General features: G+C 42.0%; 1 long non-coding RNA gene across 1 annotated transcript; it reads right to left on the bottom strand.

The window, feature by feature from the left end:
* Positions 1-649: 649 nt before the first annotated feature.
* LOC132319904 (uncharacterized) lies at positions 650-5,430 on the bottom strand. The gene is made up of 3 exons (XR_009484546.1): positions 5,358-5,430; positions 1,855-1,917; positions 650-738 (listed from the first exon to the last, which is right to left on the bottom strand). It is a non-coding gene; the product is annotated as an uncharacterized LOC132319904 (long non-coding RNA).
* Positions 5,431-6,110: the final 680 nt, after the last annotated feature.

The raw sequence follows: 6,110 nt of genomic DNA, 5'->3' as shown, positions 1-6,110 counted from the left end.
ATGCAGAAGAGAGCAGAAAAATATTTGGTAATGTTTAGAATTGGTAGAACTGTTTAAAAGAGACAATTTACCCAGAAATGCACCCCACAGAGGTGGCATGGTAGGGCCAAACAACACACAAAAGCTAACGAGAAAAATGGGAACCCTGTGGTTGCTTTTCTTTCTCCTCTCCCCAAGCCCAGCTGAATTCTTTGCTCTCGAGGCACCTTTTTATCAGCTATACCAACGCAAAGGGCTTCTCTCTTTCCCCTTGTGAAATCCTGTTGGACAGAGAGTTTCTCCACAGGCAGGTGGAGCATGGCGGAGTGGGAGGATTGCAGCCTGGGAATTGCACAGACACCAGGGTAGGAAGGGACAGAGCAGAGGGAAGCCTCAAAACCTGCCTCAAAACCTGAGAGCTGGCTTAGCCCTACCAAACTCAGAATGAAGCAGCATGGGCAAAGATGAGCTTTTAATAGCAAGAAAAGGAAAACTTCCCTTTATTGTCTGTATATTACCTATTCAGACTGATTTTGAAGAGTCTGTCAAACCTACCTGAAAAACTGTCAGAATATTTTGGAGTGCTGGATGAATCATCACACATTAACAACATGCCTTATAGCTCAGCTTCTTCACTGCATGTCTGCTGTGATAAGCTTGAATGCTTATTTCATGCCTTATTCATTCTCCATCCTTCTTCATTTTCCAAACTACCTTCAAGTTTTGCTTACTTCCTCTCTTCTCATCCATCAGGACGATCTACATTGGACAAAAGATTCAACGGAGTGGGGAGAAAGATTAGATGTTATCTCTCCTAGAATATAAATCAGAGAGTAAAAACTGGGATTCTATTGCTTTTTAAAAATGCTTCTAATTCTTTGCTACTGACTATACAATTTATAGCAACACACAGACCAGGACTAACTAATTTAACAATGTCATACATCTACAAACGTATGCCAGCTGTCACGTGACACTAGAAATGTCTGGCATCTGTTTAAAAATTTATTCATGGAATTACTGTAATTGTTACCTGGCACCACACAGGTACAAAATAGAAGCATTTCTTGCATATCCGACTCCTTTTTGCCTCTATATCCACTAATCCCATGAAATAAATTCCTCATGTAGACCACTGAAATCCAAAGAGGATCCTTTCCCGCAGCATCGTGGTCAACAGCTCCAAAGGGCTCCAATCAGGAAAAGTTTGGGAAGTGCAGCGTGGGGACTGAAACAACTGCAGAACCCGATACTTTGGGAACTGAGAATTTAGAAGAATTTCTCCATCTCTGATTGGACTTCTTCAGTAACAAGCTGGCTGCCTTTGGGCTCCAGTTTTCCCCTCCCTCACAGTCTTCACTTCAGACTACCCCTTAATCTGTTCCTTTTACACTTACCCTCTTGTCCTTTCATTCATGCCCCATCACTTTTCCTTCCCTCTAGAATATTTTTCCGGGTTAATCCCATATCCCCAAAGCAATGATATACTGAAACGTTTTCATCTGCATTTTGCTTGCATGCACAGCTGCTTCTGCCCGATCCCATCTTGTCCAAGTTCTCGGAGCGTGACCTGTCTGCTGCTCCCTCTCTGCCTCCTTCACGGGACTACAGACCTCCTGCCACCGACAGCAGCCGTGGGATCAGCTGCAGCAGTGGCAGAAAATATCACCACTGACGGTGGCAGCTCCTGGCTGCGAGCCACTCTGCGTATCACTGTGACAAGATGCCAGCTAGTTAAGCATTATACTATTGAAGATTGTTATTCTACTAGCCTAATTTTTCTTACTATTAGCTGTTCTAGTTACTGGCAGTTAACAGTGAAGGACTGTTCTGTTCATGTTCTCTCCCTCGTTTTTTTTTAAAATAAAAGCCTACCTTCCTCCAGAGGGGTATTGTCGAGGCATCAGCAGCCTGCAAAGCCTTGCAGAAGGTCTCCCTCTGGAAAGAATAAACAAACCCATGATTTAAAAATTCACAAGTGAAAATTACTCTCATTCCTTTGCCTGTTCTTCCACGAGCTGGTATGCTGTCTCATCCAGCCTCCTCCCCCAGGCCTCCAGCGGAAGGAACCTTGGCATAACCTTGATCATACCATAAACAATGTCTTATGATTAGTGAAGGGTTTAAATCCTGAATTAAAGCTTTAGAATAAATGAGTCATATTCTGCAACAGAAAGGTCAGCGGACATGCAGAAACTAAACTATCCCAGGGAAATGATATCATGACGGCTCCATGAATATTAAACTGGCTTCTGCCAAAATTATCTTAGTTTCAACAAAGAAGATTAATATTAAGCTTTTAGTAAACAATAGTATTCTAAAAATAATGCAAAGAGAGGGAACATTTTCTATCTTTGATTGAAGCACACTGTTGAATGGTATTTGTATTAGTAAAGTGTCAAGTAGATAACGTATCTGCAGGATAAACAAGCCCCAAAAAAAGGAAGTTTCAGATGACCAACACATAAGTCACTGAGAAATGTGGCTAACATAACTTGCTAAAAAAAGCATTTATGAACACTTGGCATTTGCATAGACATATTTTTACGGGTTGGGTAAAGTTTGTTGTAGCTGGTAAGTGTAACTGTCACCATTCATTTCAGACAGTTTTTTGCAGGAGGTTTTTTTTTGTTCTTAGGGAAGCAGACAGCTGAAATGCCGGAGATCTCCAAATACAGGCAGGCACATGCCATCACCCAAAGGAACAGCAAGTCTGAGGCCACTCAGGAATCTGAGAATTTGAGCTATGTGGGTGAATACGGTTTCACTGGCTGTTCGGTGCACGAGTATGAATATGGCTGATAGAAAAACCATGACAAGTAGCTTAAAAACAAACTCAGGAAGAGCCAGAAACATCCACAGGAGCACAGAGGGACCATGAGAAAAAGGCTTGAAAATGAGCTCTTACACTGAGGGCTACATGAACAAGATTTGCCACTGTGAGCCTAAGAAAAAAAAACAAAACAACAGAAAAACATGCCTTCTGTCCTTCATTCCTCTGTTTTTTGGAAGAAACAGAGTTTTAACATTCTTTATAGAGATAGTGGGACTTCACTGTTCTGGAATTCACTGATCCCAAACAACTCAGCCAAATACTTTAGTATCTGGAACTGCTGCTACTGCCAAAATTATTTTTTGTTTGCTATCTACGCTGGAAATGTATTGTTCTTTTGACACATCTTAGGCCGAATACTCTTTTTTTCAATGCGAAAACCCAAGATGTGTTTCTGAAGCACATTCATATTAGTAAATCCAACAGGGCAGAATCCAATTTTCACTCACCTCGAGGATGGCACATTCCCAATTCCAAAAATATTTGGATTAGCATGGCTTCAATGTAAAGAAGATTGGATCAATGGTAGCTGAGACCAGCGTCCCCTCCTAACTCTTACACAGTTTCCGAGCCCCCCAGTTTTTCCCTAGCATGTAAGGTCAAATATGGCAAAATAAACACTGAGGTAACACACTGTTTGCTTTCTTAACCAAGACACCTTCCTAGCTCACGGACAGAAGAGAAACACAATGAAGGGCATGAAACATTTGAGCAGAGAGCTAATCTTAGGTCAAATTTTCAGTTGGTGTAAATTAGCATTGCTCCACTTCAGTGCACAGTGACAATTCACACCAGCTGAGAAGCTGACGTACTGAAAAAGCTGTGCTGTGCTTAAAGTGATGGGCAGCTGCTGGAGATCTAACTTCCCTGAGAGTCACGGCTCGTTCATATTCAAGAATTCAAGCTCCAAATTTCTCTGGAGCGGTCATTTTACATAGCTACCTTGGAAATGATGACGAAAGTATAATTTGCAAGTGATGTCTCCAGGAACAATCAATGTACTAATGTTGACCATAAATAATAATTACAGTGGAAACACTGGCTGAGATCTATTTGTTAAAACACACAGAGTTAAGACAACGTAATAGACTGGAAAAGACCATTCGCTATAATCCCATTCATACATTTACCAGGGTCTGAGTTAAAACCAATTTCTATTCTTGCCTCCAATATCTTCACTGCGAGACTTCCAGAATCTTACACCTCTGACGGTTAATAATCTTCTAATTTGCAGACAGTGTTTATTCATGAGCAGCTCATTTTATCAAAGCACTGGGCCTTGACCTTATGGCTGATGAGCGTAAAATAGCTTTGTACGGAAAAGTAACATCTTTTATTAGATCAACAGACACAGCTGGGGTGAAAAAAAACAAGGTTTTAGGCCACAAAACCCTTCTTTGGGCCTGAAACAGGGGCAGAAAAATTCAAGTTAAATACAGCTTGGGAGCAGTTGTTCTGAATAAAACTTAATGATGTCAAACAATTACCCAATTTGAGGAAAAGGTATCCGCAAAATACTGGGGATATTAATAAGGTGTGAGAGGATTAAGCCATAGGATACCACGTGGGCCAAAAGAGATGTCATTAACTGCCAGAACTAAAACAGTCTATAGGCTCCTACAGACATTGTATATTACTTAGGGAACATCCTGCCTATATAGCTCCAAAACCACTGTATATGGGAAAGCTCCACAAAATGTACCCCTGCACATCTAGGCAGCTGTGAGCCCTGAGGTGCGTCCCAATAGCCTGGATTAGCGACTGCCTGTGATGCTGGAGCTGCACCCCTCCCTTCCCTCAGGAGTGATTTTTAGGAATACTCCTTTGGAAACCCTTTTGTCAGATTCTGGATGGTTAAATTCTGCGTATGTGGCTGTTACGCTGCAACAGCTGAAAAGCTCAAAGAACGATACAATACTTGGTAGCCATCGAGCAAATGATGGAGGCACTACAAAAATACTCGAAAAGAAACAGCTTCTGTCTACTCCTTTGAGCACGGTGAAAATCACCCCCCGGTAACATCAGCTTCTGTATTTACCTTCAGCCAGGCGCAAGCCCTGCACCAACACTCACTGCATGCTGCACATACATCTATCAATACAAGATCACGATGCAAGAATCAGCTCTGCAGACTCCAAAGCTGTAAGGAAAATGAGCAAGACACCACACACCTAGATATCTGTGTCACTAAGGTTTTTTACAGCTACTTTACAAACCGTTGTTGGATAAGAAGCCTTTAAGTATGCCTTTTAATATTTCCATGGAGTGATTCTATAAAAAGGAAGAACAAAGGGACACAATGATCTGGATGATTTCAGCTCTATTAGACAAGATATTATTTAAAAATGCGTAATACATACTTCACACCGTGTTCATCTGAAAAGACATTCACAACTGTTGCTAACTACCTTCACCTAACATCTCTCAAGGTAGCCCCAACTTTAGAAGCATCTGAAACAATTGAAATTAAAACACAGGTTCCACAATGTGTGCTCGTGGTGAGAGGCATTTAGGCGAGGAAGCAGTCCAGCTAGAGTTAACTTACCTTAAAAAGCGCTACCTTACATGAGTAAACTGTGGAGAAGGAAGCCCTCGGAAAGCTAATATAATTTTATGACTTTGTGTCTGTGTATAAAGAATAACCTGTTCAAAAAGTTCCTCCTAAAGGTTCAAAAGATAAAGGTCCAAATGGATTCACTCATCAGCCTCTGCATGTTCCTTTCTCTGAACAGCTTCACTAAAAGGAGTAAAAAAAAAAAAAAAAAAAAAGTAGTTCCCTTGCCTTCCCTACCAGAAGTTTAGAGCAACAAAAAAATTCCTTCTCATCACATTCCTGGATGCGTTTCAAATAATCAAATAGAAATTGGGAAAAATTAATGGGAAGGCAAAGAGATAGCTTATCTGACTTCAAGGAAAAAAAAAGCCTGACACTTAATTATATCCTCGCACACCTCTGTGCCTTCCTCGGAACTCCCAAAGGAATTGTAAAAAGGGGTGACATTTCCACCTACCCCATTACTAATTTAGGCAAAGGGAGAGCTTGCCAAAAAGCTATTTACAGCCAAGCCAGCAAGGGCAGCGGAGTGGGGGTCCGCGAGGGGTGCAGAAACAGGTGCAGCGGCAGCGCGCATGACCCCATCCGCCGAGGTGAGGAGTGGCTAATCCCGGCTCGAAAATATGACATCGTGGGCTCATGATAGTCACAGGGCTTCTCCATCAGCAGGCAGGGCGGGGAAACGCGGGGAGGGAGGGAAGGGCACTGCGGCGAGGGCCTATAAATTAGAGGCAAACCCGCCTT

Source organism: Gavia stellata, chromosome 32, assembly GCF_030936135.1.
Source record: "Gavia stellata isolate bGavSte3 chromosome 32, bGavSte3.hap2, whole genome shotgun sequence".
Classification (NCBI taxonomy): Eukaryota; Metazoa; Chordata; class Aves; order Gaviiformes; family Gaviidae; genus Gavia; species Gavia stellata.
Note: the sequence above shows the minus strand (reverse complement) of the source record. Positions and strands in the feature narration are given on the sequence as shown.